This window comes from Rhinolophus sinicus, chromosome 7, assembly GCF_057876585.1.
Source record: "Rhinolophus sinicus isolate RSI-liver-muscle chromosome 7, RSI-T2T, whole genome shotgun sequence".
Classification (NCBI taxonomy): Eukaryota; Metazoa; Chordata; class Mammalia; order Chiroptera; family Rhinolophidae; genus Rhinolophus; species Rhinolophus sinicus.
The window spans coordinates 30,583,453-30,609,427 of NC_142507.1; the positions used below are offsets into that span (position 1 = coordinate 30,583,453).

Here is a 25,975-nt window from a genome sequence, read left to right on the forward strand (position 1 = left end):
CCCGCTCACCCCCACCCCCAGCCCCACCTCCCCAGACCCGCCTGGCTGCTCTGCGGTCCCCCGCTCATGGCAAGCGAGGGCGTCGCAGGGTCCTCTCAGGCCCCTCCGGCCCTAGGCACGCGCGGCCCTGGCCCTGGCACTGGCCGGCCCCACCGACTGGCCCAAAGCCACGGGGAGCCACCCGTGCCACCAGGGTGCAGCGGCTCCAGTCTGCCGTCACCCTTCGTCACACAGCCTTCCGTCTGGGCCCTCGCCCCTCGTCAGCGACCAGCGGCCCACCCGATCTCCGGTCCCTTCACTGGCTACACGTCACCTCGCCTGACCCAGGGAGGTGAGAGAGAGGATGAGAGAAGGCCAGAGACGGAGCAAGAGAGAGGCGGAGAGAGACAGACGGGGACTGTGGGGACAGAGTCCCAGAGAGCCGTTTCCAGGCCCTGGGCCTCGCGTGGAGGGGTGCTGCCTCGGGTGGTGCACGGTCATCAGCTGTGACCGCTTGGCCGTCAGCTGTTGCCAGTTGGCCATGGGCCACCCGTACAGCGGCGGTGGCCAAGCTAGGAAGCGCGGATGGTGGACTGCAAATTGCAGAGGGGCGCGGATTGCAGTTGGCCGGCTTGGTGTGTCGGTCGGTTGGTGGGTCGGTTGGTTGGCAGAGAAGCGGCCGGCAGGTTGGGGATCGTGCGGCTCCGGCTTGCTGCGTCTCCGAGCCAGCCGCCCGTGAGAAATGGTGCTATGAGCCCCCTATCCATGGCTCCGTTGGTGTTTCTTCTTGGCCTGGCCATATCCTGCGTTCTTGTGCGGGCAGAGGGACTAGAGTCCCCGCAGGACAGGGACCGACAGACAGAACGGGAGGAGGAGGAGGAGGCAGCGCGATGGAAATATACACGTATATGTGCATGTATGTATCTAGACATACAGAGAGACTCGGACAGAGACAGAGAAAGAGGGGGCTGGCACGCGGGGAGAGAGCTCCTGAGCGAGAGCCACAGCCCAACAGGCATGTCACAGAGCCAGACGGACAGGGGGTGGAGGTTGAGGGGGAGGGACGCACAGGCTGGGACACGGACTGGGACGGACGCACTGAGGCTGTGTTGAGGTGGCAGCTTCTCCACCGGTGTGTGGTCGTGCCCGGGGCTGGGCTCCGCTAAGGAGGCAGTGCCCGGGCTTTGGCAGTCACCCTCGAAGCCCCCGGGGCGGGCCGCCAGGGTCTCCGGAGCACCGGTGCCGGTGGGCTCCGAGCCCCGCCCAGGGTCCCGCCCGCGGGAGGAGAGTGGCAGCCCTAGGCACCCTCGTTGTGAGGGTCGTGTGCCTGCGTGCCTGCTCTTCCCCTTGTGGTGGTGTGGGGAGCTGGAGCATCAAGGGTTAAGAAAATGTAGCTACAAGCAGAGGTTGGGAGGATGGCTGAGGGGAACTCCCATAAGCATAAAGAACAAACAGACACCTGCTGTTCTGGGAATGGGACAATATCAAAAGGTCTAAAGACAGTCAGGGCCAAACTTTGGAAAAAACGTAACTAATCTGTACTTGCTGCCTCAGCCGCTTTATGTAACCTTCTTGTTTCTGTCTGTATAAAAGCATGCTGAAAAATCAAGCAGGCGCAGCAGTCTAGTCAGAACCGCTCGCCCTCCCGATCCCATCTTTGTCTCTTGTCCAATTTTTTCTCAATCCTCACTCCCCACTTCAGGAACCGTTCGTCTCGTCGGCAGGCTCCGACAAGTGGCGCCCGAACAGGGACCTGAATACTGGGGAATCAGTGAAGGACTCCGCTTGCAAATGAGACGCGTCGAATAAGGTTAGTGAAAGCGGTGAGATACCATAGTCGGGAGTAAAATAAAATGGGACAGGGTCACAGTAAAAGGCTGTTTACTCACATGTTAAGGAGCATGCTAAAAGCTAGAGGAGTTAAAACCAGTGAAGCACAGTTGCTTCGATTTTTAGAATTTGTAGTACAAATATGTCCCTGGTTCCCCCGAAGAAGGGACTTTAAACTTAGAAACTTGGGAAAAGGTGAGAGAGCGTTTACAGGGATATTATGATGCTCATGGACCCTCTGAAGTACCAGTAGATACTTTTTCCTTATGGAATTTGGTTAGGGATGTGATCGATCCTAGACACGAGGGAATCACATACTCTGAAAATGATCAACCCAAACTGGATCCCCCTTGGAAGCACAGGGGCAAAGATTACAAGCTGCACTCACTTCCCTCTCTGTTCAAATGCAATTAGTCCAGGCTCAACAGACTGGGCCTTTATTAGAATCTCAATCAGAATAGAAGCCTAGGTTACAATTAAGCTCTCCTCCAAGTGTAGTTGCAGGGCTAGATCCACTGCCCGAGGCCCCTATCAACAGATAAAAGATTCAAGCCGCCAAGCTGCTAGTACAGGAGCAACTTAAAAAGGGACACATTGCCCCCTCCAATTCTCCCGGGAATTCTCCCGTGTTTGTAATTAATTAAAAAAAAAAAAAAAAAAATCTGGCAGATAGAGATTATTACAAGATTTACAAAAAGTTAATAAAACCATGAAATTAACGGGAGCCTTACAGACAGGCTTGCCCTGTCCTGCAGCCATACCAAAAAACACATATAAAATTGTTTTGGACTGCAAAGATTGTTTTTATACTATACCTTTAAATCCTGATGACTGCCCCAGATTTGCTTTCAGTGTTCCTTCCGTTAATTTACAAGAACCTTTTAAGAGATATCATTGGCTAGTGCTACCTCAGGGAATGGCTAGTAGCCCTACACTATGTCAAAAATTTGTATCAGCTGCAATAAAACCTACCCGAAGGACATTTCCAGATATTTACATCATCCACTACATGGATGACATACTTCTTGCCCACTCTTGTGAACCAAAGTTGCTTGCTGCTTTTGCTCATTTACAAAAAAAGCTCCACGATTATGGGCTAGTTATAGCCCCAGAAAAAATTCAGCAAGTGCCTCCTTACTCTTATCTGGGATATTGCTTAATGCCTCAGGCCGTTGTGCCTCAAGAAATACAAATCCGGCGAGATTGTTTAAAAACATCAAATGATTTCCAAAGGCTACTGGGAGACATTAACTGGATTAGACCTCAGTTGCGGTTGACAACCGGTGAATTACAACCTTTGTTTAAAATGTTACGTGGGGAAGCTGATCCTACTTCTCCCCGCGAGATAACACGGGGAAGAGGCTTTGCTTGTATTTCTCCAGGTCCGGAAGAAAAACCTTTGTGAATTCCTGGTCGGTGTTAAACCATACCATGAACGACAGCCCACAGAAGAGAAGACATCTAGAGATACCCATCCACGCCCCTAGGGTGTGGAAAAGCTCTCACTTTCCGCAGCCGCAGAAGGACTGTCCACTTCAGACCCTGTTAAATGGATAAAGACTTTGGGTAGAGGGTTTTTGCTGGGGATATTGCTCTTCTGTTTATTGTTCTGTTTATTTTACATAGTCCTCAGATGTGGACAAATAGCCCTCCGACGGGCTGTAAGTGAAACAACTACACGTTCTGTGTTTCTCATGCTTCAAAAACAAAAAAGGGGGAGATGTAGTCACACAACAGCCTAGCCGACTGTCCCCCCATGTCTTTCCTTAAGGAAAGAAGAGTCTGTAAGACTGTGCCTTTCTGGGACTCTGTTCCATTCTTGTGTTTACACCTTATGTCTCTCTGTCTGGTCCCCCAAAAGATGGTTTGCAGCCAAAGACGGGTAAGATATCTCACGGGAGATACAACCTAAGCCAGGCGGAACCGAGTGGGGACCCCCAATGAGCTGCCTTAGAAGACCCAAAAAGGAGCCTTTCCTCCCCTTCCCCCTGCCTGGCAAAAGCCACTGCTGTCTCTGGCTTTCCTCTCTCACCTGATTGTGAGAGAAGTCATGAGGGCAATGAAGATCAGTTCTCTCCACTTATCTCAACAGAGCTGTTACAATATGAGTGACTTGACCCTGAGAAGGTAAGACATCATGGGACTTTATGCTTCGGCTGTTAACAGACAAAGGGTGATTGGAATAAACATTTTTTCTGCTATGAGGTATGAGTCTCACAGACCGTGTAAGAAAAAAATGTTACTCTTGATCTTATCCAGTTTCATAAAGAGGTCTTGACACTGCGAGAGACCTCTCCTTTAAACACCGATATAGCTGATACTCTCAACAAACTTGTCTCTAGTTTTCACAATGTATTTCCATCATACTCTTCAATGCTTCGAATTATGGCCCCCCTTGTAATTCCGCTTGTTGTGATCCTCCTGATACTATGTTTCCTCCCCTGCATCACAAAAGCTGTGATGGGGATAGTCACAGATATTTATGGAGAAATTCACAAAATAAGGCTCCACATGGCTGATAGACCAAAAGCCACTGCCCCTGTCTAACCCCAAAGGAGATCGGTAGCCAATGACGGGTAATGATCAGTGGATGTCTTACGACCTAAGACAGGAGTCGATCGCTTTGCTGAAGGATATCCAATGACGGGTAAGTGAGAAGGTCTGTACTGACCACCTAAGCCACGCACGATCTCAAAAACTAAAAAAGGGGGAATTGTGGGGAGCTGGAGCATCAAGCGTTAAGAAAATGTAACTACAAGCAGAGGTTGGGAGGATGGCTGAGGGGAACTCCGCTAAGCATAAAGAACAAACAGACACCTGCTGTTCTGGGAATGGGACAATATCAAAAGGTCTAAAGACAGTCAGGGCCAAACTTTGGAAAAACGTAACTAATCTGTCCTTGCTGCCTCAGCCGCTTTATGTAACCTTCTTGTTTCTGTCTGTATAAAAGCATGCTGAAAAATCAAGCAGGCGCAGCAGTCTAGTCAGAACCGCTCGCCCTCCCGATCCCATCTTTGTCTCTTGTCCAATTTTTTCTCAATCCTCACTCCGCACTTCAGGAACCGTTCGTCTCGTCGGCAGGCTCCGACATGGTGGTCTCTCCTGGAGTCCGAGGGCGTGCGGGGTGTTGGGGTGCTGCTCCCTCCGTCCCCTGGTTTGTCCCGGCTCTTTTTCCCCTGTGTGTCGGGGCCACCGCGGCCGGCGGGAACGGAGGGCTCCTGGCTCTTGTGGGAGACGTGAGGGGGCGCGCGCGCGCGCGCGCGCGGGGGTGTGGGGCGAGGTGCCGGCCAGCAGAGACAGAGGCCTCCGGTGGGGCGGGGCGGGTGGGCATCCCGTTTGCCGGAGGACACGCCGATCCTGTGTCTCGGGGCCCAGGTGCAGGCACAGGGATGGTCGTCCCCTGGGCTCGGGCCGAGGTGCGAAGGACCGGCACGTCCTGGGATGGAGAAAGCCTGGTGGAGGCCAGCGCCGGCAGGCAGCCCTGGGCTTGGGCTTTGGGGGCGGCGGGGGCGGGGAGCGGGAGGGAGCGCGGCGATGGCAGCGGCGGCGGCGACCGCGGCTCGGTGAAGGGCTGCGGGCTGTCGGCCTGCGGGAGCGAAGAGGACTGAGAAGAGGGTGTGGGGGGGAGCCGGGGCCGACGGGCCTGGCGTGCGGCCCGGGCTGCGAGCTTGTAGTGCCGGGCGGCTGACCCGCCGCTGGCCAGGGGGACCTTCGGCGGGCTGGGCGGCTGCAGAGGGGCAAGGGGCGCCAGGGGTTCGGAGGGAGCCACGCCGGGGCGGCGGCGCAAAAGGAGAGGCGAGCAAAAGCCTACAGCACCCGGTATTCCCAGGCGGTCTCCCATCCAAGTACTAACCAGGCCCGACCCTGCTTAGCTTCCGAGATCAGACGAGATCGGGCGCGTTCAGGGTGGTATGGCCGTAGACGCTGGGACCCGGCTCCCGGCGCCCCAAGAGCCTGCTCCCGGCCTGCCTCGTGAGCGCGCGCCATGCAGCTGGGTCGCTCGGGTGGCGAGCATCTCCCTGCTGACCGGCTCCGCCAGCGCCTCACCTCCCGCCTGCTCCCCGCCTCCTCCGGACGAATCTGGCGCGCGAGGCCCCTTCGCGCCTTCCGTGGCTCCACGGGACTCTGCCATTACCCTGATGGTGACAGAAGTCGTGGAACTCTGGCATCCTGGGACTCCCCGGGACCCGACCGGAATACACCCCGCCCCGCTACCGCCACCAGGCCCACCCCGAACGCATCCCCAACGCTGGTCGCCAGCAGGCAGCCCTGTGTTTGGGAGTTGTGGGAGGAGCCCGCGGCAGCGGCGGCGAGGGCAGAGCTGGCGTCGGCGGTGGGGAGCGCGGCGGTGGAGGCGGTGGCCGCGAGCGAGGTGAAGGCGGCGGCGACGGCGGCGGCGGGGGCGAGGGCAGCGCTGGCGGCAGTAGCGGGCAGCGCGGTGCTGGCGGCGACGGCGACCGCGGCTCAGCGAACGGGTGCGGCCTGACGGCCTGCGGGAGCGAAGAGGACTAAGAAGAGGGTATGGGGGGGAGCCCGGGCCGACAAGCCTAGCGTGCGACCCGGACTGCCAGGTTGTACGTCCGTGCGGCGGACCCGCCGCTGGTCAGGGGGACCTTCGTTGGGCTGGGCGGCTGCAGAGGGGCAAGGGGCGCCAGGGGTTCGGAGGGAGCCACGTCGGGGCGGCGGCGCAAAAGGAGAGGCGAGCAAAAAGCCTACAGCACCCGGTATTCCCAGGCGGTCTCCCATCCAAGTACTAACCAGGCCCGACCCTGCTTAGCTTCCGAGATCAGACGAGATCGGGCGCGTTCAGGGTGGTATGGCCGTAGACGCTGGGACCCGGCTCCCGGCGCCCCAAGAGCCTGCTCCCGGCCTGCCTCGTGAGCGTGCGCCGTGCTGCTGGGCCCCTCGGGTGGCGAGCATCTCCCCGCTGGCCGGCTCCGCCGGCGCCGCGCCTCCCGCCTGTTCCTCGCCTCCTCCGGACGCCGCCGGCGTGGGCGGCGGGCTACTCTTGGCCCGCAGCGAGGCCCCTTCGCGCCACCCGTGGCTCCACGGGCCTCTGTCACTTCCCTGACGGTGACAGAAGTCTCGGCGCCCTGGCATCCTGGGACTCCCCGGGCCCCGAACGGCTTACACCCCGCCCCCCCACCCCAACCCCGCTCACCCCCACCCCCAGCCCCACCTCCCCAGACCCGCCTGGCTGCTCTGCGGTCCCCCGCTCATGGCAAGCGAGGGCGTCGCAGGGTCCTCTCAGGCCCCTCCGGCCCTAGGCACGCGCGGCCCTGGCCCTGGCACTGGCCGGCCCCACCGACTGGCCCAAAGCCACGGGGAGCCACCCGTGCCACCAGGGTGCAGCGGCTCCAGTCTGCCGTCACCCTTCGTCACACAGCCTTCCGTCTGGGCCCTCGCCCCTCGTCAGCGACCAGCGGCCCACCCGATCTCCGGTCCCTTCACTGGCTACACGTCACCTCGCCTGACCCAGGGAGGTGAGAGAGAGGATGAGAGAAGGCCAGAGACGGAGCAAGAGAGAGGCGGAGAGAGACAGACGGGGACTGTGGGGACAGAGTCCCAGAGAGCCGTTTCCAGGCCCTGGGCCTCGCGTGGAGGGGTGCTGCCTCGGGTGGTGCACGGTCATCAGCTGTGACCGCTTGGCCGTCAGCTGTTGCCAGTTGGCCATGGGCCACCCGTACAGCGGCGGTGGCCAAGCTAGGAAGCGCGGATGGTGGACTGCAAATTGCAGAGGGGCGCGGATTGCAGTTGGCCGGCTTGGTGTGTCGGTCGGTTGGTGGGTCGGTTGGTTGGCAGAGAAGCGGCCGGCAGGTTGGGGATCGTGCGGCTCCGGCTTGCTGCGTCTCCGAGCCAGCCGCCCGTGAGAAATGGTGCTATGAGCCCCCTATCCATGGCTCCGTTGGTGTTTCTTCTTGGCCTGGCCATATCCTGCGTTCTTGTGCGGGCAGAGGGACTAGAGTCCCCGCAGGACAGGGACCGACAGACAGAACGGGAGGAGGAGGAGGAGGCAGCGCGATGGAAATATACACGTATATGTGCATGTATGTATCTAGACATACAGAGAGACTCGGACAGAGACAGAGAAAGAGGGGGCTGGCACGCGGGGAGAGAGCTCCTGAGCGAGAGCCACAGCCCAACAGGCATGTCACAGAGCCAGACGGACAGGGGGTGGAGGTTGAGGGGGAGGGACGCACAGGCTGGGACACGGACTGGGACGGACGCACTGAGGCTGTGTTGAGGTGGCAGCTTCTCCACCGGTGTGTGGTCGTGCCCGGGGCTGGGCTCCGCTAAGGAGGCAGTGCCCGGGCTTTGGCAGTCACCCTCGAAGCCCCCGGGGCGGGCCGCCAGGGTCTCCGGAGCACCGGTGCCGGTGGGCTCCGAGCCCCGCCCAGGGTCCCGCCCGCGGGAGGAGAGTGGCAGCCCTAGGCACCCTCGTTGTGAGGGTCGTGTGCCTGCGTGCCTGCTCTTCCCCTTGTGGTGGTGTGGGGAGCTGGAGCATCAAGGGTTAAGAAAATGTAGCTACAAGCAGAGGTTGGGAGGATGGCTGAGGGGAACTCCCATAAGCATAAAGAACAAACAGACACCTGCTGTTCTGGGAATGGGACAATATCAAAAGGTCTAAAGACAGTCAGGGCCAAACTTTGGAAAAAACGTAACTAATCTGTACTTGCTGCCTCAGCCGCTTTATGTAACCTTCTTGTTTCTGTCTGTATAAAAGCATGCTGAAAAATCAAGCAGGCGCAGCAGTCTAGTCAGAACCGCTCGCCCTCCCGATCCCATCTTTGTCTCTTGTCCAATTTTTTCTCAATCCTCACTCCCCACTTCAGGAACCGTTCGTCTCGTCGGCAGGCTCCGACAAGTGGCGCCCGAACAGGGACCTGAATACTGGGGAATCAGTGAAGGACTCCGCTTGCAAATGAGACGCGTCGAATAAGGTTAGTGAAAGCGGTGAGATACCATAGTCGGGAGTAAAATAAAATGGGACAGGGTCACAGTAAAAGGCTGTTTACTCACATGTTAAGGAGCATGCTAAAAGCTAGAGGAGTTAAAACCAGTGAAGCACAGTTGCTTCGATTTTTAGAATTTGTAGTACAAATATGTCCCTGGTTCCCCCGAAGAAGGGACTTTAAACTTAGAAACTTGGGAAAAGGTGAGAGAGCGTTTACAGGGATATTATGATGCTCATGGACCCTCTGAAGTACCAGTAGATACTTTTTCCTTATGGAATTTGGTTAGGGATGTGATCGATCCTAGACACGAGGGAATCACATACTCTGAAAATGATCAACCCAAACTGGATCCCCCTTGGAAGCACAGGGGCAAAGATTACAAGCTGCACTCACTTCCCTCTCTGTTCAAATGCAATTAGTCCAGGCTCAACAGACTGGGCCTTTATTAGAATCTCAATCAGAATAGAAGCCTAGGTTACAATTAAGCTCTCCTCCAAGTGTAGTTGCAGGGCTAGATCCACTGCCCGAGGCCCCTATCAACAGATAAAAGATTCAAGCCGCCAAGCTGCTAGTACAGGAGCAACTTAAAAAGGGACACATTGCCCCCTCCAGTTCTCCCGGGAATTCTCCCGTGTTTGTAATTAATTAAAAAAAAAAAAAAAAAATCTGGCAGATAGAGATTATTACAAGATTTACAAAAAGTTAATAAAACCATGAAATTAACGGGAGCCTTACAGACAGGCTTGCCCTGTCCTGCAGCCATACCAAAAAACACATATAAAATTGTTTTGGACTGCAAAGATTGTTTTTATACTATACCTTTAAATCCTGATGACTGCCCCAGATTTGCTTTCAGTGTTCCTTCCGTTAATTTACAAGAACCTTTTAAGAGATATCATTGGCTAGTGCTACCTCAGGGAATGGCTAGTAGCCCTACACTATGTCAAAAATTTGTATCAGCTGCAATAAAACCTACCCGAAGGACATTTCCAGATATTTACATCATCCACTACATGGATGACATACTTCTTGCCCACTCTTGTGAACCAAAGTTGCTTGCTGCTTTTGCTCATTTACAAAAAAAGCTCCACGATTATGGGCTAGTTATAGCCCCAGAAAAAATTCAGCAAGTGCCTCCTTACTCTTATCTGGGATATTGCTTAATGCCTCAGGCCGTTGTGCCTCAAGAAATACAAATCCGGCGAGATTGTTTAAAAACATCAAATGATTTCCAAAGGCTACTGGGAGACATTAACTGGATTAGACCTCAGTTGCGGTTGACAACCGGTGAATTACAACCTTTGTTTAAAATGTTACGTGGGGAAGCTGATCCTACTTCTCCCCGCGAGATAACACGGGGAAGAGGCTTTGCTTGTATTTCTCCAGGTCCGGAAGAAAAACCTTTGTGAATTCCTGGTCGGTGTTAAACCATACCATGAACGACAGCCCACAGAAGAGAAGACATCTAGAGATACCCATCCACGCCCCTAGGGTGTGGAAAAGCTCTCACTTTCCGCAGCCGCAGAAGGACTGTCCACTTCAGACCCTGTTAAATGGATAAAGACTTTGGGTAGAGGGTTTTTGCTGGGGATATTGCTCTTCTGTTTATTGTTCTGTTTATTTTACATAGTCCTCAGATGTGGACAAATAGCCCTCCGACGGGCTGTAAGTGAAACAACTACACGTTCTGTGTTTCTCATGCTTCAAAAACAAAAAAGGGGGAGATGTAGTCACACAACAGCCTAGCCGACTGTCCCCCCATGTCTTTCCTTAAGGAAAGAAGAGTCTGTAAGACTGTGCCTTTCTGGGACTCTGTTCCATTCTTGTGTTTACACCTTATGTCTCTCTGTCTGGTCCCCCAAAAGATGGTTTGCAGCCAAAGACGGGTAAGATATCTCACGGGAGATACAACCTAAGCCAGGCGGAACCGAGTGGGGACCCCCAATGAGCTGCCTTAGAAGACCCAAAAAGGAGCCTTTCCTCCCCTTCCCCCTGCCTGGCAAAAGCCACTGCTGTCTCTGGCTTTCCTCTCTCACCTGATTGTGAGAGAAGTCATGAGGGCAATGAAGATCAGTTCTCTCCACTTATCTCAACAGAGCTGTTACAATATGAGTGACTTGACCCTGAGAAGGTAAGACATCATGGGACTTTATGCTTCGGCTGTTAACAGACAAAGGGTGATTGGAATAAACATTTTTTCTGCTATGAGGTATGAGTCTCACAGACCGTGTAAGAAAAAAATGTTACTCTTGATCTTATCCAGTTTCATAAAGAGGTCTTGACACTGCGAGAGACCTCTCCTTTAAACACCGATATAGCTGATACTCTCAACAAACTTGTCTCTAGTTTTCACAATGTATTTCCATCATACTCTTCAATGCTTCGAATTATGGCCCCCCTTGTAATTCCGCTTGTTGTGATCCTCCTGATACTATGTTTCCTCCCCTGCATCACAAAAGCTGTGATGGGGATAGTCACAGATATTTATGGAGAAATTCACAAAATAAGGCTCCACATGGCTGATAGACCAAAAGCCACTGCCCCTGTCTAACCCCAAAGGAGATCGGTAGCCAATGACGGGTAATGATCAGTGGATGTCTTACGACCTAAGACAGGAGTCGATCGCTTTGCTGAAGGATATCCAATGACGGGTAAGTGAGAAGGTCTGTACTGACCACCTAAGCCACGCACGATCTCAAAAACTAAAAAAGGGGGAATTGTGGGGAGCTGGAGCATCAAGCGTTAAGAAAATGTAACTACAAGCAGAGGTTGGGAGGATGGCTGAGGGGAACTCCGCTAAGCATAAAGAACAAACAGACACCTGCTGTTCTGGGAATGGGACAATATCAAAAGGTCTAAAGACAGTCAGGGCCAAACTTTGGAAAAACGTAACTAATCTGTCCTTGCTGCCTCAGCCGCTTTATGTAACCTTCTTGTTTCTGTCTGTATAAAAGCATGCTGAAAAATCAAGCAGGCGCAGCAGTCTAGTCAGAACCGCTCGCCCTCCCGATCCCATCTTTGTCTCTTGTCCAATTTTTTCTCAATCCTCACTCCGCACTTCAGGAACCGTTCGTCTCGTCGGCAGGCTCCGACATGGTGGTCTCTCCTGGAGTCCGAGGGCGTGCGGGGTGTTGGGGTGCTGCTCCCTCCGTCCCCTGGTTTGTCCCGGCTCTTTTTCCCCTGTGTGTCGGGGCCACCGCGGCCGGCGGGAACGGAGGGCTCCTGGCTCTTGTGGGAGACGTGAGGGGGCGCGCGCGCGCGCGCGCGGGGGTGTGGGGCGAGGTGCCGGCCAGCAGAGACAGAGGCCTCCGGTGGGGCGGGGCGGGTGGGCATCCCGTTTGCCGGAGGACACGCCGATCCTGTGTCTCGGGGCCCAGGTGCAGGCACAGGGATGGTCGTCCCCTGGGCTCGGGCCGAGGTGCGAAGGACCGGCACGTCCTGGGATGGAGAAAGCCTGGTGGAGGCCAGCGCCGGCAGGCAGCCCTGGGCTTGGGCTTTGGGGGCGGCGGGGGCGGGGAGCGGGAGGGAGCGCGGCGATGGCAGCGGCGGCGGCGACCGCGGCTCGGTGAAGGGCTGCGGGCTGTCGGCCTGCGGGAGCGAAGAGGACTGAGAAGAGGGTGTGGGGGGGAGCCGGGGCCGACGGGCCTGGCGTGCGGCCCGGGCTGCGAGCTTGTAGTGCCGGGCGGCTGACCCGCCGCTGGCCAGGGGGACCTTCGGCGGGCTGGGCGGCTGCAGAGGGGCAAGGGGCGCCAGGGGTTCGGAGGGAGCCACGCCGGGGCGGCGGCGCAAAAGGAGAGGCGAGCAAAAGCCTACAGCACCCGGTATTCCCAGGCGGTCTCCCATCCAAGTACTAACCAGGCCCGACCCTGCTTAGCTTCCGAGATCAGACGAGATCGGGCGCGTTCAGGGTGGTATGGCCGTAGACGCTGGGACCCGGCTCCCGGCGCCCCAAGAGCCTGCTCCCGGCCTGCCTCGTGAGCGCGCGCCATGCAGCTGGGTCGCTCGGGTGGCGAGCATCTCCCTGCTGACCGGCTCCGCCAGCGCCTCACCTCCCGCCTGCTCCCCGCCTCCTCCGGACGAATCTGGCGCGCGAGGCCCCTTCGCGCCTTCCGTGGCTCCACGGGACTCTGCCATTACCCTGATGGTGACAGAAGTCGTGGAACTCTGGCATCCTGGGACTCCCCGGGACCCGACCGGAATACACCCCGCCCCGCTACCGCCACCAGGCCCACCCCGAACGCATCCCCAACGCTGGTCGCCAGCAGGCAGCCCTGTGTTTGGGAGTTGTGGGAGGAGCCCGCGGCAGCGGCGGCGAGGGCAGAGCTGGCGTCGGCGGTGGGGAGCGCGGCGGTGGAGGCGGTGGCGGCGGCGGCGGCGGCGGCGGCGGCGGCGGCGGCGGCGGCGGCGGCAGCGGCGGGGCGGGGAGCGGGAGGGAGCGCGGCGATGGCGGCGGTGGCCGCGAGCGAGGTGAAGGCGGCGGCGACGGCGGCGGCGGCGGGGGCGAGGGCAGCGCTGGCGGCAGTAGCGGGCAGCGCGGTGCTGGCGGCGACGGCGACCGCGGCTCAGCGAACGGGTGCGGCCTGACGGCCTGCGGGAGCGAAGAGGACTAAGAAGAGGGTATGGGGGGGAGCCCGGGCCGACAAGCCTAGCGTGCGACCCGGACTGCCAGGTTGTACGTCCGTGCGGCGGACCCGCCGCTGGTCAGGGGGACCTTCGTTGGGCTGGGCGGCTGCAGAGGGGCAAGGGGCGCCAGGGGTTCGGAGGGAGCCACGTCGGGGCGGCGGCGCAAAAGGAGAGGCGAGCAAAAAGCCTACAGCACCCGGTATTCCCAGGCGGTCTCCCATCCAAGTACTAACCAGGCCCGACCCTGCTTAGCTTCCGAGATCAGACGAGATCGGGCGCGTTCAGGGTGGTATGGCCGTAGACGCTGGGACCCGGCTCCCGGCGCCCCAAGAGCCTGCTCCCGGCCTGCCTCGTGAGCGTGCGCCGTGCTGCTGGGCCCCTCGGGTGGCGAGCATCTCCCCGCTGGCCGGCTCCGCCGGCGCCGCGCCTCCCGCCTGTTCCTCGCCTCCTCCGGACGCCGCCGGCGTGGGCGGCGGGCTACTCTTGGCCCGCAGCGAGGCCCCTTCGCGCCACCCGTGGCTCCACGGGCCTCTGTCACTTCCCTGACGGTGACAGAAGTCTCGGCGCCCTGGCATCCTGGGACTCCCCGGGCCCCGAACGGCTTACACCCCGCCCCCCCACCCCAACCCCGCTCACCCCCACCCCCAGCCCCACCTCCCCAGACCCGCCTGGCTGCTCTGCGGTCCCCCGCTCATGGCAAGCGAGGGCGTCGCAGGGTCCTCTCAGGCCCCTCCGGCCCTAGGCACGCGCGGCCCTGGCCCTGGCACTGGCCGGCCCCACCGACTGGCCCAAAGCCACGGGGAGCCACCCGTGCCACCAGGGTGCAGCGGCTCCAGTCTGCCGTCACCCTTCGTCACACAGCCTTCCGTCTGGGCCCTCGCCCCTCGTCAGCGACCAGCGGCCCACCCGATCTCCGGTCCCTTCACTGGCTACACGTCACCTCGCCTGACCCAGGGAGGTGAGAGAGAGGATGAGAGAAGGCCAGAGACGGAGCAAGAGAGAGGCGGAGAGAGACAGACGGGGACTGTGGGGACAGAGTCCCAGAGAGCCGTTTCCAGGCCCTGGGCCTCGCGTGGAGGGGTGCTGCCTCGGGTGGTGCACGGTCATCAGCTGTGACCGCTTGGCCGTCAGCTGTTGCCAGTTGGCCATGGGCCACCCGTACAGCGGCGGTGGCCAAGCTAGGAAGCGCGGATGGTGGACTGCAAATTGCAGAGGGGCGCGGATTGCAGTTGGCCGGCTTGGTGTGTCGGTCGGTTGGTGGGTCGGTTGGTTGGCAGAGAAGCGGCCGGCAGGTTGGGGATCGTGCGGCTCCGGCTTGCTGCGTCTCCGAGCCAGCCGCCCGTGAGAAATGGTGCTATGAGCCCCCTATCCATGGCTCCGTTGGTGTTTCTTCTTGGCCTGGCCATATCCTGCGTTCTTGTGCGGGCAGAGGGACTAGAGTCCCCGCAGGACAGGGACCGACAGACAGAACGGGAGGAGGAGGAGGAGGCAGCGCGATGGAAATATACACGTATATGTGCATGTATGTATCTAGACATACAGAGAGACTCGGACAGAGACAGAGAAAGAGGGGGCTGGCACGCGGGGAGAGAGCTCCTGAGCGAGAGCCACAGCCCAACAGGCATGTCACAGAGCCAGACGGACAGGGGGTGGAGGTTGAGGGGGAGGGACGCACAGGCTGGGACACGGACTGGGACGGACGCACTGAGGCTGTGTTGAGGTGGCAGCTTCTCCACCGGTGTGTGGTCGTGCCCGGGGCTGGGCTCCGCTAAGGAGGCAGTGCCCGGGCTTTGGCAGTCACCCTCGAAGCCCCCGGGGCGGGCCGCCAGGGTCTCCGGAGCACCGGTGCCGGTGGGCTCCGAGCCCCGCCCAGGGTCCCGCCCGCGGGAGGAGAGTGGCAGCCCTAGGCACCCTCGTTGTGAGGGTCGTGTGCCTGCGTGCCTGCTCTTCCCCTTGTGGTGGTGTGGGGAGCTGGAGCATCAAGGGTTAAGAAAATGTAGCTACAAGCAGAGGTTGGGAGGATGGCTGAGGGGAACTCCCATAAGCATAAAGAACAAACAGACACCTGCTGTTCTGGGAATGGGACAATATCAAAAGGTCTAAAGACAGTCAGGGCCAAACTTTGGAAAAAACGTAACTAATCTGTACTTGCTGCCTCAGCCGCTTTATGTAACCTTCTTGTTTCTGTCTGTATAAAAGCATGCTGAAAAATCAAGCAGGCGCAGCAGTCTAGTCAGAACCGCTCGCCCTCCCGATCCCATCTTTGTCTCTTGTCCAATTTTTTCTCAATCCTCACTCCCCACTTCAGGAACCGTTCGTCTCGTCGGCAGGCTCCGACAAGTGGCGCCCGAACAGGGACCTGAATACTGGGGAATCAGTGAAGGACTCCGCTTGCAAATGAGACGCGTCGAATAAGGTTAGTGAAAGCGGTGAGATACCATAGTCGGGAGTAAAATAAAATGGGACAGGGTCACAGTAAAAGGCTGTTTACTCACATGTTAAGGAGCATGCTAAAAGCTAGAGGAGTTAAAACCAGTGAAGCACAGTTGCTTCGATTTTTAGAATTTGTAGTACAAATATGTCCCTGGTTCCCCCGAAGAAGGGACTTTAAACTTAGAAACTTGGGAAAAGGTGAGAGAGCGTTTACAGGGATATTATGATGCTCATGGACCCTCTGAAGTACCAGTAGATACTTTTTCCTTATGGAATTTGGTTAGGGATGTGATCGATCCTAGACACGAGGGAATCACATACTCTGAAAATGATCAACCCAAACTGGATCCCCCTTGGAAGCACAGGGGCAAAGATTACAAGCTGCACTCACTTCCCTCTCTGTTCAAATGCAATTAGTCCAGGCTCAACAGACTGGGCCTTTATTAGAATCTCAATCAGAATAGAAGCCTAGGTTACAATTAAGCTCTCCTCCAAGTGTAGTTGCAGGGCTAGATCCACTGCCCGAGGCCCCTATCAACAGATAAAAGATTCAAGCCGCCAAGCTGCTAGTACAGGAGCAACTTAAAAAGGGACACATTGCCCCCTCCAGTTCTCCCGGGAATTCTCCCGTGTTTGTAATTAATTAAAAAAAAAAAAAAAAAAATCTGGCAGATAGAGATTATTACAAGATTTACAAAAAGTTAATAAAACCATGAAATTAACGGGAGCCTTACAGACAGGCTTGCCCTGTCCTGCAGCCATACCAAAAAACACATATAAAATTGTTTTGGACTGCAAAGATTGTTTTTATACTATACCTTTAAATCCTGATGACTGCCCCAGATTTGCTTTCAGTGTTCCTTCCGTTAATTTACAAGAACCTTTTAAGAGATATCATTGGCTAGTGCTACCTCAGGGAATGGCTAGTAGCCCTACACTATGTCAAAAATTTGTATCAGCTGCAATAAAACCTACCCGAAGGACATTTCCAGATATTTACATCATCCACTACATGGATGACATACTTCTTGCCCACTCTTGTGAACCAAAGTTGCTTGCTGCTTTTGCTCATTTACAAAAAAAGCTCCACGATTATGGGCTAGTTATAGCCCCAGAAAAAATTCAGCAAGTGCCTCCTTACTCTTATCTGGGATATTGCTTAATGCCTCAGGCCGTTGTGCCTCAAGAAATACAAATCCGGCGAGATTGTTTAAAAACATCAAATGATTTCCAAAGGCTACTGGGAGACATTAACTGGATTAGACCTCAGTTGCGGTTGACAACCGGTGAATTACAACCTTTGTTTAAAATGTTACGTGGGGAAGCTGATCCTACTTCTCCCCGCGAGATAACACGGGGAAGAGGCTTTGCTTGTATTTCTCCAGGTCCGGAAGAAAAACCTTTGTGAATTCCTGGTCGGTGTTAAACCATACCATGAACGACAGCCCACAGAAGAGAAGACATCTAGAGATACCCATCCACGCCCCTAGGGTGTGGAAAAGCTCTCACTTTCCGCAGCCGCAGAAGGACTGTCCACTTCAGACCCTGTTAAATGGATAAAGACTTTGGGTAGAGGGTTTTTGCTGGGGATATTGCTCTTCTGTTTATTGTTCTGTTTATTTTACATAGTCCTCAGATGTGGACAAATAGCCCTCCGACGGGCTGTAAGTGAAACAACTACACGTTCTGTGTTTCTCATGCTTCAAAAACAAAAAAGGGGGAGATGTAGTCACACAACAGCCTAGCCGACTGTCCCCCCATGTCTTTCCTTAAGGAAAGAAGAGTCTGTAAGACTGTGCCTTTCTGGGACTCTGTTCCATTCTTGTGTTTACACCTTATGTCTCTCTGTCTGGTCCCCCAAAAGATGGTTTGCAGCCAAAGACGGGTAAGATATCTCACGGGAGATACAACCTAAGCCAGGCGGAACCGAGTGGGGACCCCCAATGAGCTGCCTTAGAAGACCCAAAAAGGAGCCTTTCCTCCCCTTCCCCCTGCCTGGCAAAAGCCACTGCTGTCTCTGGCTTTCCTCTCTCACCTGATTGTGAGAGAAGTCATGAGGGCAATGAAGATCAGTTCTCTCCACTTATCTCAACAGAGCTGTTACAATATGAGTGACTTGACCCTGAGAAGGTAAGACATCATGGGACTTTATGCTTCGGCTGTTAACAGACAAAGGGTGATTGGAATAAACATTTTTTCTGCTATGAGGTATGAGTCTCACAGACCGTGTAAGAAAAAAATGTTACTCTTGATCTTATCCAGTTTCATAAAGAGGTCTTGACACTGCGAGAGACCTCTCCTTTAAACACCGATATAGCTGATACTCTCAACAAACTTGTCTCTAGTTTTCACAATGTATTTCCATCATACTCTTCAATGCTTCGAATTATGGCCCCCCTTGTAATTCCGCTTGTTGTGATCCTCCTGATACTATGTTTCCTCCCCTGCATCACAAAAGCTGTGATGGGGATAGTCACAGATATTTATGGAGAAATTCACAAAATAAGGCTCCACATGGCTGATAGACCAAAAGCCACTGCCCCTGTCTAACCCCAAAGGAGATCGGTAGCCAATGACGGGTAATGATCAGTGGATGTCTTACGACCTAAGACAGGAGTCGATCGCTTTGCTGAAGGATATCCAATGACGGGTAAGTGAGAAGGTCTGTACTGACCACCTAAGCCACGCACGATCTCAAAAACTAAAAAAGGGGGAATTGTGGGGAGCTGGAGCATCAAGCGTTAAGAAAATGTAACTACAAGCAGAGGTTGGGAGGATGGCTGAGGGGAACTCCGCTAAGCATAAAGAACAAACAGACACCTGCTGTTCTGGGAATGGGACAATATCAAAAGGTCTAAAGACAGTCAGGGCCAAACTTTGGAAAAACGTAACTAATCTGTCCTTGCTGCCTCAGCCGCTTTATGTAACCTTCTTGTTTCTGTCTGTATAAAAGCATGCTGAAAAATCAAGCAGGCGCAGCAGTCTAGTCAGAACCGCTCGCCCTCCCGATCCCATCTTTGTCTCTTGTCCAATTTTTTCTCAATCCTCACTCCGCACTTCAGGAACCGTTCGTCTCGTCGGCAGGCTCCGACATGGTGGTCTCTCCTGGAGTCCGAGGGCGTGCGGGGTGTTGGGGTGCTGCTCCCTCCGTCCCCTGGTTTGTCCCGGCTCTTTTTCCCCTGTGTGTCGGGGCCACCGCGGCCGGCGGGAACGGAGGGCTCCTGGCTCTTGTGGGAGACGTGAGGGGGCGCGCGCGCGCGGGGGTGTGGGGCGAGGTGCCGGCCAGCAGAGACAGAGGCCTCCGGTGGGGCGGGGCGGGTGGGCATCCCGTTTGCCGGAGGACACGCCGATCCTGTGTCTCGGGGCCCAGGTGCAGGCACAGGGATGGTCGTCCCCTGGGCTCGGGCCGAGGTGCGAAGGACCGGCACGTCCTGGGATGGAGAAAGCCTGGTGGAGGCCAGCGCCGGCAGGCAGCCCTGGGCTTGGGCTTTGGGGGCGGCGGGGGCGGGGAGCGGGAGGGAGCGCGGCGATGGCAGCGGCGGCGGCGACCGCGGCTCGGTGAAGGGCTGCGGGCTGTCGGCCTGCGGGAGCGAAGAGGACTGAGAAGAGGGTGTGGGGGGGAGCCGGGGCCGACGGGCCTGGCGTGCGGCCCGGGCTGCGAGCTTGTAGTGCCGGGCGGCTGACCCGCCGCTGGCCAGGGGGACCTTCGGCGGGCTGGGCGGCTGCAGAGGGGCAAGGGGCGCCAGGGGTTCGGAGGGAGCCACGCCGGGGCGGCGGCGCAAAAGGAGAGGCGAGCAAAAGCCTACAGCACCCGGTATTCCCAGGCGGTCTCCCATCCAAGTACTAACCAGGCCCGACCCTGCTTAGCTTCCGAGATCAGACGAGATCGGGCGCGTTCAGGGTGGTATGGCCGTAGACGCTGGGACCCGGCTCCCGGCGCCCCAAGAGCCTGCTCCCGGCCTGCCTCGTGAGCGCGCGCCATGCAGCTGGGTCGCTCGGGTGGCGAGCATCTCCCTGCTGACCGGCTCCGCCAGCGCCTCACCTCCCGCCTGCTCCCCGCCTCCTCCGGACGAATCTGGCGCGCGAGGCCCCTTCGCGCCTTCCGTGGCTCCACGGGACTCTGCCATTACCCTGATGGTGACAGAAGTCGTGGAACTCTGGCATCCTGGGACTCCCCGGGACCCGACCGGAATACACCCCGCCCCGCTACCGCCACCAGGCCCACCCCGAACGCATCCCCAACGCTGGTCGCCAGCAGGCAGCCCTGTGTTTGGGAGTTGTGGGAGGAGCCCGCGGCAGCGGCGGCGAGGGCAGAGCTGGCGTCGGCGGTGGGGAGCGCGGCGGTGGAGGCGGTGGCGGCGGCGGCGGCGGCGGCGGCGGCGGCGGCGGCGGCGGCGGCGGCGGCGGCAGCGGCGGGGCGGGGAGCGGGAGGGAGCGCGGCGATGGCGGCGGTGGCCGCGAGCGAGGTGAAGGCGGCGGCGACGGCGGCGGCGGCGGGGGCGAGGGCAGCGCTGGCGGCAGTAGCGGGCAGCGCGGTGCTGGCGGCGACGGCGACCGCGGCTCAGCGAACGGGTGCGGCCTGACGGCCTGCGGGAGCGAAGAGGACTAAGAAGAGGGTATGGGGGGGAGCCCGGGCCGACAAGCCTAGCGTGCGACCCGGACTGCCAGGTTGTACGTCCGTGCGGCGGACCCGCCGCTGGTCAGGGGGACCTTCGTTGGGCTGGGCGGCTGCAGAGGGGCAAGGGGCGCCAGGGGTTCGGAGGGAGCCACGTCGGGGCGGCGGCGCAAAAGGAGAGGCGAGCAAAAAGCCTACAGCACCCGGTATTCCCAGGCGGTCTCCCATCCAAGTACTAACCAGGCCCGACCCTGCTTAGCTTCCGAGATCAGACGAGATCGGGCGCGTTCAGGGTGGTATGGCCGTAGACGCTGGGACCCGGCTCCCGGCGCCCCAAGAGCCTGCTCCCGGCCTGCCTCGTGAGCGTGCGCCGTGCTGCTGGGCCCCTCGGGTGGCGAGCATCTCCCCGCTGGCCGGCTCCGCCGGCGCCGCGCCTCCCGCCTGTTCCTCGCCTCCTCCGGACGCCGCCGGCGTGGGCGGCGGGCTACTCTTGGCCCGCAGCGAGGCCCCTTCGCGCCACCCGTGGCTCCACGGGCCTCTGTCACTTCCCTGACGGTGACAGAAGTCTCGGCGCCCTGGCATCCTGGGACTCCCCGGGCCCCGAACGGCTTACACCCCGCCCCCCCACCCCAACCCCGCTCACCCCCACCCCCAGCCCCACCTCCCCAGACCCGCCTGGCTGCTCTGCGGTCCCCCGCTCATGGCAAGCGAGGGCGTCGCAGGGTCCTCTCAGGCCCCTCCGGCCCTAGGCACGCGCGGCCCTGGCCCTGGCACTGGCCGGCCCCACCGACTGGCCCAAAGCCACGGGGAGCCACCCGTGCCACCAGGGTGCAGCGGCTCCAGTCTGCCGTCACCCTTCGTCACACAGCCTTCCGTCTGGGCCCTCGCCCCTCGTCAGCGACCAGCGGCCCACCCGATCTCCGGTCCCTTCACTGGCTACACGTCACCTCGCCTGACCCAGGGAGGTGAGAGAGAGGATGAGAGAAGGCCAGAGACGGAGCAAGAGAGAGGCGGAGAGAGACAGACGGGGACTGTGGGGACAGAGTCCCAGAGAGCCGTTTCCAGGCCCTGGGCCTCGCGTGGAGGGGTGCTGCCTCGGGTGGTGCACGGTCATCAGCTGTGACCGCTTGGCCGTCAGCTGTTGCCAGTTGGCCATGGGCCACCCGTACAGCGGCGGTGGCCAAGCTAGGAAGCGCGGATGGTGGACTGCAAATTGCAGAGGGGCGCGGATTGCAGTTGGCCGGCTTGGTGTGTCGGTCGGTTGGTGGGTCGGTTGGTTGGCAGAGAAGCGGCCGGCAGGTTGGGGATCGTGCGGCTCCGGCTTGCTGCGTCTCCGAGCCAGCCGCCCGTGAGAAATGGTGCTATGAGCCCCCTATCCATGGCTCCGTTGGTGTTTCTTCTTGGCCTGGCCATATCCTGCGTTCTTGTGCGGGCAGAGGGACTAGAGTCCCCGCAGGACAGGGACCGACAGACAGAACGGGAGGAGGAGGAGGAGGCAGCGCGATGGAAATATACACGTATATGTGCATGTATGTATCTAGACATACAGAGAGACTCGGACAGAGACAGAGAAAGAGGGGGCTGGCACGCGGGGAGAGAGCTCCTGAGCGAGAGCCACAGCCCAACAGGCATGTCACAGAGCCAGACGGACAGGGGGTGGAGGTTGAGGGGGAGGGACGCACAGGCTGGGACACGGACTGGGACGGACGCACTGAGGCTGTGTTGAGGTGGCAGCTTCTCCACCGGTGTGTGGTCGTGCCCGGGGCTGGGCTCCGCTAAGGAGGCAGTGCCCGGGCTTTGGCAGTCACCCTCGAAGCCCCCGGGGCGGGCCGCCAGGGTCTCCGGAGCACCGGTGCCGGTGGGCTCCGAGCCCCGCCCAGGGTCCCGCCCGCGGGAGGAGAGTGGCAGCCCTAGGCACCCTCGTTGTGAGGGTCGTGTGCCTGCGTGCCTGCTCTTCCCCTTGTGGTGGTGTGGGGAGCTGGAGCATCAAGGGTTAAGAAAATGTAGCTACAAGCAGAGGTTGGGAGGATGGCTGAGGGGAACTCCCATAAGCATAAAGAACAAACAGACACCTGCTGTTCTGGGAATGGGACAATATCAAAAGGTCTAAAGACAGTCAGGGCCAAACTTTGGAAAAAACGTAACTAATCTGTACTTGCTGCCTCAGCCGCTTTATGTAACCTTCTTGTTTCTGTCTGTATAAAAGCATGCTGAAAAATCAAGCAGGCGCAGCAGTCTAGTCAGAACCGCTCGCCCTCCCGATCCCATCTTTGTCTCTTGTCCAATTTTTTCTCAATCCTCACTCCCCACTTCAGGAACCGTTCGTCTCGTCGGCAGGCTCCGACAAGTGGCGCCCGAACAGGGACCTGAATACTGGGGAATCAGTGAAGGACTCCGCTTGCAAATGAGACGCGTCGAATAAGGTTAGTGAAAGCGGTGAGATACCATAGTCGGGAGTAAAATAAATTGGGACAGGGTCACAGTAAAAGGCTGTTTACTCACATGTTAAGGAGCATGCTAAAAGCTAGAGGAGTTAAAACCAGTGAAGCACAGTTGCTTCGATTTTTAGAATTTGTAGTACAAATATGTCCCTGGTTCCCCCGAAGAAGGGACTTTAAACTTAGAAACTTGGGAAAAGGTGAGAGAGCGTTTACAGGGATATTATGATGCTCATGGACCCTCTGAAGTACCAGTAGATACTTTTTCCTTATGGAATTTGGTTAGGGATGTGATCGATCCTAGACACGAGGGAATCACATACTCTGAAAATGATCAACCCAAACTGGATCCCCCTTGGAAGCAGAGGGGCAAAGATTACAAGCTGCACTCACTTCCCTCTCTGTTCAAATGCAATTAGTCCAGGCTCAACAGACTGGGCCTTTATTAGAATCTCAATCAGAATAGAAGCCTAGGTTACAATTAAGCTCTCCTCCAAGTGTAGTTGCAGGGCTAGATCCACTGCCCGAGGCCCCTATCAACAGATAAAAGATTCAAGCCGCCAAGCTGCTAGTACAGGAGCAACTTAAAAAGGGACACATTGCCCCCTCCAGTTCTCCCGGGAATTCTCCCGTGTTTGTAATTAATTAAAAAAAAAAAAAAAAAATCTGGCAGATAGAGATTATTACAAGATTTACAAAAAGTTAATAAAACCATGAAATTAACGGGAGCCTTACAGACAGGCTTGCCCTGTCCTGCAGCCATACCAAAAAACACATATAAAATTGTTTTGGACTGCAAAGATTGTTTTTATACTATACCTTTAAATCCTGATGACTGCCCCAGATTTGCTTTCAGTGTTCCTTCCGTTAATTTACAAGAACCTTTTAAGAGATATCATTGGCTAGTGCTACCTCAGGGAATGGCTAGTAGCCCTACACTATGTCAAAAATTTGTATCAGCTGCAATAAAACCTACCCGAAGGACATTTCCAGATATTTACATCATCCACTACATGGATGACATACTTCTTGCCCACTCTTGTGAACCAAAGTTGCTTGCTGCTTTTGCTCATTTACAAAAAAAGCTCCACGATTATGGGCTAGTTATAGCCCCAGAAAAAATTCAGCAAGTGCCTCCTTACTCTTATCTGGGATATTGCTTAATGCCTCAGGCCGTTGTGCCTCAAGAAATACAAATCCGGCGAGATTGTTTAAAAACATCAAATGATTTCCAAAGGCTACTGGGAGACATTAACTGGATTAGACCTCAGTTGCGGTTGACAACCGGTGAATTACAACCTTTGTTTAAAATGTTACGTGGGGAAGCTGATCCTACTTCTCCCCGCGAGATAACACGGGGAAGAGGCTTTGCTTGTATTTCTCCAGGTCCGGAAGAAAAACCTTTGTGAATTCCTGGTCGGTGTTAAACCATACCATGAACGACAGCCCACAGAAGAGAAGACATCTAGAGATACCCATCCACGCCCCTAGGGTGTGGAAAAGCTCTCACTTTCCGCAGCCGCAGAAGGACTGTCCACTTCAGACCCTGTTAAATGGATAAAGACTTTGGGTAGAGGGTTTTTGCTGGGGATATTGCTCTTCTGTTTATTGTTCTGTTTATTTTACATAGTCCTCAGATGTGGACAAATAGCCCTCCGACGGGCTGTAAGTGAAACAACTACACGTTCTGTGTTTCTCATGCTTCAAAAACAAAAAAGGGGGAGATGTAGTCACACAACAGCCTAGCCGACTGTCCCCCCATGTCTTTCCTTAAGGAAAGAAGAGTCTGTAAGACTGTGCCTTTCTGGGACTCTGTTCCATTCTTGTGTTTACACCTTATGTCTCTCTGTCTGGTCCCCCAAAAGATGGTTTGCAGCCAAAGACGGGTAAGATATCTCACGGGAGATACAACCTAAGCCAGGCGGAACCGAGTGGGGACCCCCAATGAGCTGCCTTAGAAGACCCAAAAAGGAGCCTTTCCTCCCCTTCCCCCTGCCTGGCAAAAGCCACTGCTGTCTCTGGCTTTCCTCTCTCACCTGATTGTGAGAGAAGTCATGAGGGCAATGAAGATCAGTTCTCTCCACTTATCTCAACAGAGCTGTTACAATATGAGTGACTTGACCCTGAGAAGGTAAGACATCATGGGACTTTATGCTTCGGCTGTTAACAGACAAAGGGTGATTGGAATAAACATTTTTTCTGCTATGAGGTATGAGTCTCACAGACCGTGTAAGAAAAAAATGTTACTCTTGATCTTATCCAGTTTCATAAAGAGGTCTTGACACTGCGAGAGACCTCTCCTTTAAACACCGATATAGCTGATACTCTCAACAAACTTGTCTCTAGTTTTCACAATGTATTTCCATCATACTCTTCAATGCTTCGAATTATGGCCCCCCTTGTAATTCCGCTTGTTGTGATCCTCCTGATACTATGTTTCCTCCCCTGCATCACAAAAGCTGTGATGGGGATAGTCACAGATATTTATGGAGAAATTCACAAAATAAGGCTCCACATGGCTGATAGACCAAAAGCCACTGCCCCTGTCTAACCCCAAAGGAGATCGGTAGCCAATGACGGGTAATGATCAGTGGATGTCTTACGACCTAAGACAGGAGTCGATCGCTTTGCTGAAGGATATCCAATGACGGGTAAGTGAGAAGGTCTGTACTGACCACCTAAGCCACGCACGATCTCAAAAACTAAAAAAGGGGGAATTGTGGGGAGCTGGAGCATCAAGCGTTAAGAAAATGTAACTACAAGCAGAGGTTGGGAGGATGGCTGAGGGGAACTCCGCTAAGCATAAAGAACAAACAGACACCTGCTGTTCTGGGAATGGGACAATATCAAAAGGTCTAAAGACAGTCAGGGCCAAACTTTGGAAAAACGTAACTAATCTGTCCTTGCTGCCTCAGCCGCTTTATGTAACCTTCTTGTTTCTGTCTGTATAAAAGCATGCTGAAAAATCAAGCAGGCGCAGCAGTCTAGTCAGAACCGCTCGCCCTCCCGATCCCATCTTTGTCTCTTGTCCAATTTTTTCTCAATCCTCACTCCGCACTTCAGGAACCGTTCGTCTCGTCGGCAGGCTCCGACATGGTGGT

General features: G+C 56.4%; 6 non-coding genes across 6 annotated transcripts; all 6 read right to left on the bottom strand.

Moving 5' to 3' along the window:
- Positions 1–5,613: 5,613 nt before the first annotated feature.
- On the bottom strand, positions 5,614–5,732 carry LOC148757771 (5S ribosomal RNA). Its single transcript, XR_016021841.1, has one exon. It is a non-coding gene; the product is annotated as a 5S ribosomal RNA (ribosomal RNA).
- A 786-nt stretch (positions 5,733–6,518) lies between these two features.
- On the bottom strand, positions 6,519–6,637 carry LOC148757772 (5S ribosomal RNA). Its single transcript, XR_016021842.1, has one exon. It is a non-coding gene; the product is annotated as a 5S ribosomal RNA (ribosomal RNA).
- A 5,934-nt stretch (positions 6,638–12,571) lies between these two features.
- On the bottom strand, positions 12,572–12,690 carry LOC148757773 (5S ribosomal RNA). Its single transcript, XR_016021843.1, has one exon. It is a non-coding gene; the product is annotated as a 5S ribosomal RNA (ribosomal RNA).
- Positions 12,691–13,572: 882 nt separating this feature from the next.
- On the bottom strand, positions 13,573–13,691 carry LOC141568703 (5S ribosomal RNA). The gene has a single exon (XR_012491928.1). It is a non-coding gene; the product is annotated as a 5S ribosomal RNA (ribosomal RNA).
- A 5,929-nt stretch (positions 13,692–19,620) lies between these two features.
- LOC148757774 (5S ribosomal RNA) lies at positions 19,621–19,739 on the bottom strand. The gene has a single exon (XR_016021844.1). It is a non-coding gene; the product is annotated as a 5S ribosomal RNA (ribosomal RNA).
- An 888-nt stretch (positions 19,740–20,627) lies between these two features.
- On the bottom strand, positions 20,628–20,746 carry LOC148757775 (5S ribosomal RNA). Its single transcript, XR_016021845.1, has one exon. It is a non-coding gene; the product is annotated as a 5S ribosomal RNA (ribosomal RNA).
- Between the last annotated feature and the right edge of the window lie 5,229 nt (positions 20,747–25,975).